General features: G+C 39.1%; 1 protein-coding gene and 1 long non-coding RNA gene across 4 annotated transcripts in view; one reads left to right on the top strand and one right to left on the bottom strand.

The window, feature by feature from the left end:
• Ctnna2 (catenin alpha 2) overlaps positions 1-14,791 on the top strand; it is a 1,113,581-nt gene that overhangs the window by 344,437 nt on the left and 754,353 nt on the right. The window lies entirely within an intron of this gene.
• Positions 760-2,030, bottom strand: LOC116099104. Its single transcript, XR_004122080.1, has 2 exons — positions 1,920-2,030; positions 760-946 (listed from the first exon to the last, which is right to left on the bottom strand). It is a non-coding gene; the product is annotated as an uncharacterized LOC116099104 (long non-coding RNA).

The raw sequence follows: 14,791 nt of genomic DNA, 5'->3' as shown, positions 1-14,791 counted from the left end.
GGGAGAGGGAGGGAGAATTTATAAGTCATTGAGCAAAAGCTGTAGAAAAACACCTTCCCACTATGTCCATATATAGTGGGGGAAGTTCTCCCATTACTTGGGACATAACTCTGTACTATAGGCCATCATAGTTATTGTGGTCATACAAGGAAGCATTGGAGAGTGCAGTGTAAAACAGGTCAAAATGTTTGTGTTTTAGTCCTACTATGCATCTTTCCATCCATGATCCCATTCCTCCATCTACTATACACATTCAGTCATATGGTGAAGGGATGAAGCAGAGAGATACCACTTCATAATAACTCTTCATAATAATCCAAGTAAGCACGATGTCATGTAAATAAACTAAAATACTTTCTGTACAAATGAAGCTTCAGAGACAGTATTAACAGGACTGGAGAAGGCACAGTCAGTAGAGTGCCTGCTTACTCTTCCTGAACTTCAGGTTCAGTCCTTTGTACTTCATACAACTAACTTCGATGACTAATGCATGTAATCCAGCCACTGAGAAATACAAGAAGGAGGATCGGGACTCTGAGGTCTCCTTTCCCTCCATAGGCAGTGTGGGGCTGGCCTGTGATACATGGAACCCTTTTTCCAAAAATGTTAAAATAAAAAGCAACTCACAAAAGCCCTATTGGAGGCGCAGTCAAATTATCTCACCTATATCTATCCTCAGAAGGAGTTTCCCTCGTATAGAACTTTCCTGTGCTTAGTAGATCAGAAAAAATAATTGTTCCTTAGTGTCTTTAAACGGCCTGGGATCATCTTCAAATTTAATAACAGTTCTTCAGACACAGAAGATCATAGTGGTGGTCACCTTGACACAGTTTTCTGTTCCTTTTTTTTTTTTTTATTCCTCTGGGCATCTGCTTTGAAAGTTTTTAAACTGGACCACATCATGACACAGAGAGCACCAGCAGAAGATTGTATCTTGAAGGAGGCACTGAAAGGAAATGTGATTAAAGAACAAACTGTAATCACAGTGGATCTTTGTGGCACACAGTTAAACAGTTTTCAAGGCATGGTGTGTGAATTTATAATCCCAGCACTCAGTAAGCTGAGTTGGAAGGAACCATTAGCTTGAGACAAACTCAGGCTACATAATAAAACCCTGGTGGGTGGTGGTGGTGCACACACCTTTAATCCCAGCACTAGGAAGGCAGAAACAGGTGTATCTCTAAATTTGAGGCCAGCAGGAACTACAGAGCTAGTTCCAGAGCTATAAGGGTTACACAGAAAAATCTTGTCTTAAAAAACCAAACCCAACCCAACCAACCAAATAAATAAAAGTAAAATAAAATAAAGAAATGCCACCACTAAATAAATAAATAAATAAATAAATAAATAAGATAAAACCAGAATTTATTAAATTATACCAGTCATGTCCTTTGTTCCAACAATAACTTGGGGGTAGGGCTCACATAATTCATAAGGTAAATGTCATATATATGTATCAAAATAAAAAGTGTAAAGATTACATTTAATGGCTTAACTTATTCCAAGAGCTATTCATACATGGGAATTGAGGTCAATATTGATTCACATTTGTTACCTTGAACTACATTGTAATTCTCGTTACTTCCCCTGGGTAGAGAAGCTGACCAGATGGGCAAAGAAGTGTAGAACCATATTTATTTGAAACCAGGAGCTTGTTCAGCACTGCCAGGTGCCATACTTACTAACTACAGTAAGATTTTTCACACCAGTCAATTTGAATGTGTGATGCCAACCTTGTAACTCCCATTTCTGCAGTAGTTTACTTTAGATAGTATTGAGACTGAGAGATATCACTGAGCAGATGGACATGTCCCAAAGATTGTTTTCTTTTTTCTTTTTTCTTTTTTTTTTAAGCAGAGGTCATTCACAGGCTTGAAGAAGGGTGACATTTGTAGTGATCTGCAGGAGTGGAGACTCACTTTTATGAGGAAGTATAATGGCCTTGATCTGCCATCAGCACCCAGGGTGTGACAGCTTGTGACAAGAGGATGTCTGCTGCCATCACTTCTGACTGTCTTCTGACTACAGAACAGGATCCCTGTTGCAATCTAGGGCAGCAAAATAATCTGAAAGTGACATAAGGCAAAGGCTGGTCTTCATTATGTCATTGTATCATCTATGAGATGATCCTGCAGTGAGCAGATAGGGAAAGTAATTTGTAGTCAAAATGCCAAGCTGAGTATGTGTATATGTGTATGTGTATATAATGTCTACATACATGAACACGTATTTCATATTGCTTTTTTCATTGAGTTTTGTTTTCCTCTTACTATTTACACTTTTACTAGTAATCAGTTTTTTGAATTTCATTGCTATTACTATAGACTAGACATATCTATATCTGTTTATAGCCAAGACAATTACCACAAATAAGCTGATGGTCCAACCAGATATAAATAAGTCTTCAGAAGACACTCCTTTCCAAAGCGATTGTAGGTTGTGTCAATTTGACAGTAAAAATTGATCAGCATAGTCTGTAAGTTAAAAATCAGTATGGACAAAGCTATCTATTACAGTCTCTAGCTGGAAGGTCTGTTCCTTTTACAGGTGTGTGTGTGTGTGTGTGCGTGTGTAAACCATTGGGCTCAATATGTAGTTTTCATAGTTAAAACACTATATATCTTTAAAAATAAAGTTTTTTCTTATACCACAATTCTCAACAAAGGTTTTGAAAGCACCCTGCTTGTCTGTCAGCTTCAGCCTGTGTGGTGGTATGGCAGCCCTAGACAGAAGACATATTTTCAAGCTATGGCTGGCAAATCATGGTAGTGAGAATTCTAGTGCAGCCTTCCTGCAGGTCAATTTTCATATGTGGCACAGAAGAAACACTTACCTCAGTAGCCACTGTTTAAATTCAGCATCAGGAGTAAATACAAACCAGTTTTTCTATGCAGGCATTAGCTGGGGTCTAAGTGCAAGGATCCCTTGTATCTGTCATTTTGCCTTATTTAATTAAGTACTGTCCAACCTTGTAATAAGTTATAGTTAGGAAAGACTAATTTTGTGAACAAGTAACTGCTGCCAGGCTAGAATAGAAGACTGTATACAGATCTATCTGCTGACCAGACAAGTGCTAGTAGCTTGGACTCAGTCAGTCCAGTCCTGTTTAGCTGTGATATAGGCCTTACCTAGGCTGCCCCAGCTGAGTGGGAGTAGGAGGTGTGATAGAAGAGGGTGAAAGACGAACTGGGGTTGGACAGAGAAAGTCAAAACTTTTGGTGCCACCAAGAAACTGACAAGAGGGATGTAAAACTGAGAGGAAGCAGTTGCCCATGCTACCATGTGCTCTACACCTAGATGAGTAACGTATTTTCATACGTTGTTGACTCAGTCCAACAATCTACTGGGTTTGCACATTCTTAGCTAGCAGAGTTCTGAAAATCACTGTCTTATGTCTTCCACTCACCTTTTGAACCACAACTGTTCCAAAGACCCTTTTCAGGAATAATAAAAAGGGGGAGGACAGTAGAACCCTGAGGATTCTGTGTATCTTAATCTATATACATTTTTTGTTGTTGTTTTTTTGGTTGGCTTTGTTTTGTTTTATTGAGTATTTTCTTTATTTACATTTCAAATGTTATTCCCTTTCTTGGATTCCCCTCTGGAAACTCCCTATCGTATCCCCTCCCTTTGCTTCTATGATAGTGCTCACACACCCACACACCTACTCTCTCCTCCCTGCCCTGGCATTCCCCTACACTGGGACATCAAGCCTTCACAGAATCAATGGTCTCTCCTCCCATTGATGCCCAACAAGGCCATCCTCTGCTGCACATGCAGCTAGAGCCATGGGTCGATCCATGTGTACCCATTGGTTGGTGGTTTAGTTCCTGGGAGCTCTTGGGGTCTGGTTGGTTGATATTGTTGTTCTTCCTATGGGATTACAAACCCCTTCAGCTCCTTCGGTCCTTTCTCTAACTCTTCCATTGGAAACTCCATGCTCAGTCCAATGGTTGGCTGCAAGCATCCACCTCTGTATTTGTCAGGCTCTGGAAGAGCCTCTCAGGAGACAGCTATATCAGGCTCCTGTCAGCAAGTACTTTATTGGCATCCCCAATAGTGTCTGGGTTTGGTAACTGTATATGGGATGGATCCCATGGAGGCAGTTTCTGGATGGCCTTTCCTTCAGTCTCTACTCCACACTTTGTCTCTGTATTTGCTCCCATGAGTATTTTGTTCCCCCTTCTAAGAAGGACTGAAGCATCCACACTTTGGTCTTTCTTCTTTTTGAGCTTCATTTGGTTATGAATTGTATCCTGATTATTCTAAGTTTGGGGGCTAATATCCACTTATCAGTGAGTGCATACTATGTGCGTTCTTTTGTCTTTGGGGTACCTCACTCAGCATGATATTTTCTAGTTCCATTCATTTGCCTAAGAATTTCATGAAGTCATTGGTTTTAATAGCTGAGTAGGAGTCCATTGTGTAAATGTGCCATATTTTCTGTATCTCTTCCTCTGTTGAAGGACATCTGGGTTCTTTCCAGCTTCTGGCTATTATAAGTAAGGCTGCTATGAACATAATGGAGCATGTGTCCTTGTTATATATTAGATCATCTTTTGGGTATACATCCAGAGTGTTATAGCTAGGTCATCAGGTAGTACTATGTCCAATTTTCTGAGGAACTATATTCTTTGAAATGAATCCCATTTGCACACTTCAATGTATCTTGTGGGAGCACATGTTGACTTCTGTGGACTCACTCTGCCTGGCATATAATAGACTCCAAATAAACATTGAAGGAATAAGGAATGAGTGAATAAGTGACCGAACCTTCTTGTACCCTATGAGGCAAGATCAGTCAGACATGTAAATGAGGAGCTTTTGTTACTGGAGGAAACCTCACATTCTGAAGGAATAAAAAGGTATTGATAGGATAAAGTTACTGACAAGAATCAGAAAAAATGACTTATGTGTTTTTGATGTTGTTAGGTGCAAATCAGTGTATCTTCCCTCCTGGATTTTGGAGAACATCAAGGTTACTTGCTCAGCTGCTTTCATGTGTACTTGTGGGTCCTTCCTTCTCAGAACAAAGAACACCAAGATTATCTCTTCTCTTAAGTCAGTTCTTTGCCCAAGGCCATACCCTCCCCTAATTTTCATCACCATCCCTTCTCCTTGTTTGTCTCCTGCTTTTTAGACCATTGTGTTTTTCTTTAATGCATTCAGCTTTCCTGTCATCTGAACCTGGGTTTCTCTGGAATTTTGTCCTTTAGGGCATGTGACTCTCACTAAAGAGATTCTGTTGTGAGCATCTCCTAAAACATACATGGTTCTCTCTTTCCTGCACTCCAGATCTGTACTCAACTCTGCAAAATCTGAATTTGCATGATTCTAAGTTCTTTCAACTGTACTGAATGTCTTCATGAGGTTCAACATAGCTTCTCTCTCTCTCGCTGCCTCTCTCTCTCTCTCTCTCTCTCTCACACACACACACACACACACACCACCACCACCATCACGACCACCACCCACACCCCCTCCCACACACACACAAACACACACACACACACAGAGAAAGAGAGAGAGAGAGAGAGAGAGAAGAATATTAAACTACCTTTGTTCATCTACAATCTGAGCCTCACCAGCTTTCTTCTCTAGTCACTTTTGCCTATGTATTCAACCATTCACTCGGTCCTCCCTCACTGGCTGCCCTGCCATAGACCCAGCCACTCTCTCTCCTCTGAAGGTGACCCTGTTGGCAAGGTAAACTTTAAAAGAAATACTGTGAGATCATCTTCATGGCATCATATCATTTCAGTCAGGCTTGTGTACATCTCATCTCCTATCCCCAGTTCTGTTCCTGTCCTGTATTCTTCTGTAATTAATAATTTATCACCTTTCAGATGTATGGTCAATTTTAAATTCACATGTTTCCCCTCATGGTCTTTGCCCAGTCAGTGCTTTCTCTTTTATCACTAAGCCCATTCTTGACAGACTTTCTTTACTGACTTTCTTTCTCTCTTTCTTTCTTCCTTCCTTTCTTTCTTTCTTTCCTTCTTCCTTCCTTCCTTCCTTCCTTCATTACTCTCTCTCTCTCCTTCTTCCTTTCTTCTTTTCTTTCATTCTTTGTTTTCCTTTTATCCACGTTGGACAATCCCTGAGAAAACAAGTTAAGGGAGGAGACTTGCTTTATCTTTTGACATCTGACACGGGGTGGGAAGGCAGACAAAGAATAAAGCCCTTACCTCATGCACACAGTGATAATGGAAACAATCGGGTTGAAGGTGCCCTTCACAGGCCTGACAGACTCTACCCTACAGATTCTTCCAGCCCCTTGAAATTTTTAATCTATCAATCTATTAAACCATACATTGCCTCAAAGCCTTCAGTGTCCTTTCTGGAAATAGCATCTTAAATATACCCAGAGATATGCCTTAATCATTTCTTAGACATCTATCAACACAATTAGCAGTCACATTAACTCTTTTCCTCCCCTCATTCTTCTGATTGCTTCAACCACTATTCCCCAACTTCAACAAAGTTCTATGTACAGAGTAAAATCAAATGTATTTCAAGCTTGTTCTATAAAAGCAGCTAGGGAGGCTTATCTGTACCTTCATTTGCATTATCATCCTCTACAGAAAGTGTCTGATGAATGGATGCCTACATGCATGTTGCCTTGTTAATTTTAGTGACTACTCAGTTTATAAATATTAATTTCCCAGCTGTTAGGCTGTTGCTTTGCAAACTCCTTCACAGCAATTCACCGGTATGAACATTCAGGAGTGTTCAATGAGCATACATTATCATTTTAGTCAGCTTAACCCTTCATGATATGTGTTTCTCAATGTATCACAAAGAGGTGATATAATTTAAAGTATTGTGAGCAGAATTGCAAAATAAGAAGCTCAAAAGTAAACATGACATTCTTATTAATCAAAAAGAGTTATTTCTAAGCTGTGTAATGTTTCTTGATAAGTAATTAAAACATTGCTCATCATTACTAAGACATACAAACTCTTTCCCATCTTAAATTGGCTGCTTATAAAACATACAGAAAAAGATAAATGAGTTCATGTTCAAGGTGTATGTGCTTCCCCTGTGGCTAGTGAACTAATTTCCCTTTCATATTTGTAGACTATTGATACAATTATTCTCTCATCAGACATGAAATTTGAGTGCATAACCAGTTTGTGGAAATCACCTCATAATTTATTAGGTTGATAACTGCAATTAAGTCACAATTGCTTCTGAGAAATACAAATTGACTTCCTTTCTAAGTGGATAATTTAAGATTCTGAACCACAGATGGAAAGTGTAATGGATTTCTGGTATAAGAAGTTTGTTTTTACAAGTATTAAACTTAAATTTTCTAACTGCTGATAATCCAGAAATGCATGATTCAGTTGATTAATTGCTCTGTGGCATTTCTTTATTTTCCCTCTCACATTTTATCATCTGATTGCTTATGAATGCGATGAAGGAGAGGATTTTAGGAAAATATAGATTAGCATTCCTATGGATTTTCCACCTGCTGGAAATTAGAAAAATTCAGGAGGTCAGGGTTGCTGCTCTATTGCCATAGTGCTTGCCTATCATGAAGGGAGCCTTGGATTCCATCCCAGCACAGAATAATAGTGGCATAGTGGTACATAACTGTAAACCTAGGAGATGGAAGCTAGACAGTTAGAAGAACAAGGTCATTTTACTACATGATGAGTTTAAGACTAGCATGAGGTTATTAAAAAAAAAAAAAAAGAATGTTTCAAAATGCATTCTTGCTTGAAGACCTTACGAAAACAGACAGTAGGATCTTCCAGACCATCATTGACTAATACTAATTGACCCATAACTTCAGGAGAGATTGCCAGAATATAAGAAACTTCATAACATTTTCTTCCTGTGGATTTACTACTACACTGGCACCTGCCTGTTCACACAGAGACCTCTATCTCATGTGCATAATGTACCCCTGCATAATGCCTATGGGTTTCGTTTACAATGCATGGAATTTTAAAGTAGTTCCTTTTCTACATGAATCAGGATCAAACATTTTGAAAATTTAAAAGAATCCATTTTTCTAGATAAACCATGATCAAAGACTTCATAGTGGAAGTTTATCAACAATGGGTTTTGATTTGCTCAGGTAGACTCTCCTCTCACTTTTAGTAGAGATGGCATTTGTCATCTTGACGGGCCATTTCTCATTTACTCTAAATCTGAAGGTCACTGAACCACAGCCACAGCAGACACTGGAGCATACTAAAATGCACATGTCTACCTGACCATCAGCACATGTGTCTGCATTTATTGTGTTCACTTTCAAACCCTAGTCAATTAATAGCAAAAAGTCATGAATTGCTTATGCGGAAACATCTCAGCAAGCTGCAAAAGATACTAAATTGAAGGGAAAGCATCCTATTTGGTAATGTTTCTTACAGGGACTCTCTCTCTCTTTCTCTCTCTCTCTCTCTCTCTCTCTCTCTCTCTCTCTCTCATACACACACACACACACACTATACATACATACATACATACATACATACATACATACACAGAACAACAGCAACAATATCAACAAACCAAGCACATTGGATAAATAAGAGCCAACTGAGTAGTTGGGATGAGAAATTACAAGTATCCCAACAAGCAGAACTCAGGAAGAAAGGCTTATACACAATAGAGTAGAAGGTAATTTTCTTTGAGTCAGGTCACCATGAGCTTTAGAGGAGCACCAGGAAGGAAGAGGCTGAACTATTTGTAGAGTAGAAATTCATAGTGCAGCCACTCATAAAGGGTACTGGATGTAGCCATGTAGTCAGAGCCAATTAGCCAGTCAGAGTGTCACAGATACAGATCCTGGAGATGAGATTTTAAAGACAGAGACTAGATTAATCTTGCTAAACATGTGGAAAGTAACCTGAAGAGAGTTGGAGTGGGATAGTATTTCTTTGAGCTATTATTTCTGAGTGATTCCAATTCTGAGTTCTAGGTGGAAAACATGGCCCATTATTTCTTCCTTGATGAGTTTTGCCATTGCTTACAGGAAAAATGTGGTAATGATGGACTTGTAGAACTACTGAGTAATAACCTAACTTACACATTTCCCAGTTGGAGATGATAAACTATTCAGGATGTTAGGGAGCTATTGAGGTTGGAGTGGGAATGTTGGCAAAGTACTTGCCTTGCAAGCATGACTATAGGGGTTAAGATGGCCAGAATGCCCTGAAAATGATAAATTCTATGTGGATTCAGTGGCCTGCCTGTAATTTCAGCTTTTGAAAGACAGAACCCTAGCATATTGGCTACTTTTATGTCAACTTGACACAAGCTAGAGTCATCTGAGAGGATGGAGCCTTGAGAAAATGCCTGTATAAGATCTGGCTACACACAAATCAACAGGCTGTTTTCCTTATTATTGATAGGTGAAAGCCAGTGGGCCCACCCCGTTGTGGTTGGTTCCACTCATGTGCTGGAGATCCTAGGTTCTATAAGAAAACAGGTCAAGTAATCTACTAGGAACAAACCAGTAAACGTCAGTCCTCCATGGCCTCTTCATCAGCTCCTGCCTCCAAGTTCTTGACCTGCTTCAGTTATTGTCCTAACTTCCTCCAGTGGTAAACAGTGATGTGGAAACATAAACGCAATACATTCTTTTCTGCTCAGTTTGCCTTTGGTTATGGTGTTTGATCAAAGCAATAGAAATCCTCAGACATGGATTTGATTGAGGAGCCTTACCTCAGGATATAAAGTATGAGGATATCAACCTTGGGCTTCTATACACACCTACACATACAGGCACATAAGCACACATGAACAGACACACAATGTGCTCATATAGAAGTAAAAGCTGCACACAGAGAGATAAAATAGACATATTTTAAGAATGGCATGTTAGAAAAAATAGCTGAACAAATAAGAATGCTGATTTGGTCTCTTGATGATGAAGTTAATGTTATAATATAGAATGACCCTGGGAGAAGAAAGCTATTTAAATCTACTTGATCATTAATATTTATTGTTCACTCTGCATCTTGTATCAGTGTAATCTGTTTCGGTGCATTTAATTATCTTAAGAACTCAGGAGTACAAATATGACTAATATCCCTCTTTTCCCCTGAGGTGACCAAAGTGCTCAGTAGTTAAACCACTAGCATAACTAGGAGGAGTTATAACCAGAGCTCTGGCTCCTCTACCTAGGTATAATGGAACCCTCTAGACTGGGTAACTTTTAATTAGTAGAATGTTTCTTCTCAGAGTTTTAATAGCTATGACATTTAAGATGAGATGCTGATGTGAGTCCTTATCTGGTAAGAGCTGTTCTCTGCCTACAAGATGCACTGTCCATTGCTATATCGTATGGAGAGGGCAACATTTCATTTCTATGCAGCAGTAGGTGAGAAGGGAAAGCAAAAAAAGTGCAAATGAAGCCTCCTTTATAAAGACTGTCACCTGTGAGGGGCCCGAAGGCCCTAATCACCACTTAAATGGGCTGTTTCTAAATTATCATATTAGAGACATCTGAGATTTGAAACCAATATCATTAGAGTACAGTACATTGAACTTTTACTATATGAAACTGTCTTTATTCTAGCCCTCCATTACACTGATGTCTATCTTTCAACAAGAAAGACTTGAGACGAGGAATCTCTGGGAGTGAAAAACCTTGTTTATTTTGTGCCGTGTAGATTTCTGGAAGCCATTTGTGCTGTCTGAACACTGCTTATTTCATATGTAAGTGGAGACATCCTCATTTCTCATTTCTCATGAGCAGGCCAAGGCAACGAAGTAAGGTTATATGTTCTTGTTCCCTTTCACAACAATCAGAGACTTGGATGTCATGTAGAAGGGCAAGAAGGCTCTTCTACATGCTGTCCTGGAGGTGATGGTAGGTCACCCCTCTAGTAATGACCAGTGGTAGATATGATTGACAGTTGGTGTCTCGAGAGGGTCGGAGCTGGACATGGCATTTTGTGTTTCTCACAAGTAGGCAATGACTAAAGAGTTGGAGTAGCTGAGCTTTCAAGAGTTCTCATAAAACTACAAGGATAAAGAACAAAACCTTGAGATATGTCTGCATACAAGAGTAAGTAGGCCCAGAAGTGGGGAAGAAGGACTGGGCCCTCATCTGTCATCCCTCATGGATCTTATAATGTACCATGAAATCTACCTTAGGAACGGGGTAGTAAATTGTGCTAAGAACACAGAGATCAGGGGTTGAAACAAATAAGAAAAGTGGTCAGTAGTGTGGAGAATAGAAGGATAAGTCAAGTGATCATTTTCTCAGCAAAAGAGCCCTGCACTTCTTCTTTGTTAAGCTTGCATGACTTGGTTTGATTAAGCTCATTTGGACACTGGCTTATCAGCCCACAGTGTGAGGCTCAGGATTATTTTTTGTTGTTGGTTTACATTTTCTTTTTCAGTATTTTGTCCAATGTCTTTTGATCATCTTCATCCCTTTCTCACACTCCTCTTAGGCCTAATACCCCTTTCTTACGTACCTAACTTGCATCCTCTTTTTTCTTCTTTCTCCTCTCCCCCTGCTCCAGCATCAGGTATACTTGGTTTTGCCCCTATACTCCTGAGTATGGGCCATCCACTGGAGCATGGTCAACCCTCCAGCAGCCACACTCTTAAAGAAGACCTCTTCTCCCTCTCCAAACAATTTTCTCTTGCCAGCTTCTCAGATAGAGGGGACTTTCCTGCTCGCCACTATCTCCATGCTGTGTTTTTTTTTTTTCTTTTTAATTTGGCTTGAGTTAGAATAGTTGTTGTTCATGGAATCTTAGAATTCTGAATGCTACCTTGCTTTGCTAGGATTAGTTGTAAAATCATCTTCTTCCAGGTGTTTAGAATGTGCTCAAGACACCATGGTAACCCACTGCGTGTCCATGAGCACTTACAGGAAGTTCAACTGGCTTCCATCACCTTTCATAATCTGATTAGGATGATCAGAGCTGAAGGCCTTCAGCCAGGTTATCCCTAACCTTTGACAGGCAACTGCTTCCTGCACTCTCCTTTCCTCTTCCAAAGAGAAATTAATATGGGCTTGCGTGGATACCACTTTTAAAAAGAATTAAACATGGATAAAAATACTCTTTAATTACCAAGCCATTATCTTTGTCATTTAATTCCAATTAAAAACTGAACTGTGTAATTACAAATAATATCTTAAGTAGGTAAGTGGCATAATTAGTTTGTTTTTAAGTACATGGCTCAGAAGAAAGAGTATGTTATCAATATGGCAATTTGCAATTTTGTAAAATTAAGGCAAATTTTAAATGATGTTTAGAGTTTTTCCTGCAGCTTCGTAAAATAGATGATTTCAACTCATTATTTTTTATTCCAGAGGTTACTCCAATTAGGTCAAGAGAAAATTTTCATGTAAAGATTCATGCTGAGGGAGCTTGGCACAGAATAACAAAAGATAGAGAGATATCTATGCTGATTATTATATACCACAGGGAGAATCTTTAAAATTGAGCAAATAGCAAGCTTTTGATTTGGATACCTTAGTTAATTTATTATGTCAAATTTGATTTATGCAGTCTTTAAAAGAACTATTTAAAGCCTTCTTGCCTGAATTAGGATCGACCCTCCTTGTCAGCAGATAAGTTTCACTTTCAGTTTTTGATGACTTCTTTTTCAGAATTATTTTTGTCTTCTTATAGCCATTGTAATACAACAGGAGAGGATGCCTGAGGGTTATTAGTCGTGTACTACAAAGGGGGAGGACAGCCTTTAGATGACGTTAATTTTCTTGGCTTATATTAGTGCCAGGAAATAACTCAATACACAAATACCTCCCCAGACCTTGATCTCCCTGGAGTCTCCATGACTGTCATGACCTAGGCAATGTTTGAAAGGCCAGAGCAGCAGGAAGCCTGATTCTGAAATCTCAACTTCAGCTTAGGTCTCCCTGTTTCCATGCTCAAATTGTCAGATTTCACTGAAGCAAAGGCACCATGCAGCTCTGAAGTGCCTTCTTCAAATACCAAAGAACAGAAGGGCTTGGATTTTTTACTAGGGAGAAAGGAGAAGGGGAATCCTTAATTCTCAAAGCCTGACCAGTTTCAAACATCCAAGAAAGTCAAGCTGGAATATTTCAATATTCAAAAGTAAACAGAGTTGGGACATGCTGATAAAGAAACAAAAATATGACCACATTGTCTCTTATTCCCAAGGAAACCTTGGAAAGTTATTTCCTAACTTGAATGCACATTGTTAGGTAGTGTTTGCAGCTTCTTTGTTTCAATGACTGTTTCAAAAGATGTATTCCCTTAGAAGAGTATGTTTGAGAGATGTGAAGTTCTATGAGGTATTTTTGGTTTGGGATCTTTAAAGTAATGGCAAGCGAATGCCTGTGAGGGCATGTTGGCATTTACTCTTTTCTTCTGCTCATTCCACTTGGATTAGCTATGCTGGACAGCAGGTGGTAAAGGTCTAGTGTTTATAAGAGAACAATATTATTTCTTCCTTGCTACCTCGAACCACAAAAGTAGTAAAATCAGACACCTTTTGCAGGGTTATCATGAACAAGAAAAGAACCCACACGGCTGTCTGACCACTCCCTTTTACTTTTTTTTCCAAGTCTATACAATTTTATGTAGATATGCCAATTATCAATGAGGTCCATTCTTCATATCAGCAAAATATCATTTTGTTATCTTTGTGGACCTTTTTGTAAATTCTATATATCCAGTATGACTCAGCCACTCTCTGCATAGCTCAACTAACTTTGAATGTCAGAAAGCATAAACATGGAGCAGAGATTTTTCTCCTTACTCATTTTGTACAAGCTCCTCCTGAGTCATTGCCACCCTCAAGTATGCAGAAAGGGTTGTTTAATTTTTTTAAAAGTCCATTTAGTGCTGACCATATGCATGAGTGTGGGACCACTTTTTCTCGCACTTATTGGTTTCCAACTGCTTCTTAGTAAACTTGAAACATTCCAATTAATATAAAAAAATCTAGCGGTATCCACATTTTCTACATCTATTTAGAGTGGTACATGAAGCCTTAGCCAAGGGGAGTAACACAAGAGAAGATGAAAAGGAAGCTTCTCTCAGCCTTTCAATTCCTGTATCAAATGTGTGTGCTACCTCACTGTTGAGAACACTCATTTTTAAACAAAGAATGCTAATCAAAATTCTATACCAGTCAAATAATGAGAATGAAAACAAGTAATATAAGAAGTTATTAAACTAAGTTTATGGATTTAAAAAAGATAAAACAAGAGATCTGATTCACAACTGTTTCATATGAGTATGTCTGAAAATACTAGAAAGAAGGAGAAGGTCAGACATGGAAAAAGATGAGGAGTCAGACAAAATTGTCAAAGCGTAATCTGTATGAACCAAAGTCAGTGAAATTAGAAAGAGAAAATCCTCGCAGTGAAGCATGGCTTTGCTTTAAACCAGTGGTTCTCAATCAACTTCTGAATACAATACTTCATGCTGTTGTTTGTAACCCCAACCATAAAATTATTTTATTACTATTTCATAATTGTAATTTTGCTACTCTAATGACTTGTAGAGTAAATGTCTGATGTGCATTTTATCTGATATACAATCCCCAAAGGTGTTGACCCACAGGTTGAGACACACTTCTTGAAATGGCCACTTTGCAGTCTTGGATGGGCCCTGTCATTTGGTGGTGCTATTTTGCCAATTTGGAGTTTAGAAAGCCAGGATGCTGAAAAAGGGAGTGAGAGAGAAGGGGAGGAGGAGAGGGTGGTGAAGGGAATGTTCCTTCCAGAAGCTAGAGGGCAGCTTCACAGAAGAGTGGGAGCACCTAAGCAGCACGGGAAAGGGAGTTGACAGGGTTCCCAGCTTGTGAGGACGCTGCT

This window comes from Mastomys coucha, unplaced genomic scaffold, assembly GCF_008632895.1.
Source record: "Mastomys coucha isolate ucsf_1 unplaced genomic scaffold, UCSF_Mcou_1 pScaffold20, whole genome shotgun sequence".
In the NCBI taxonomy this organism is placed as follows: Eukaryota; Metazoa; Chordata; class Mammalia; order Rodentia; family Muridae; genus Mastomys; species Mastomys coucha.
This window is presented reverse-complemented; position numbering and strand designations above follow the sequence as displayed.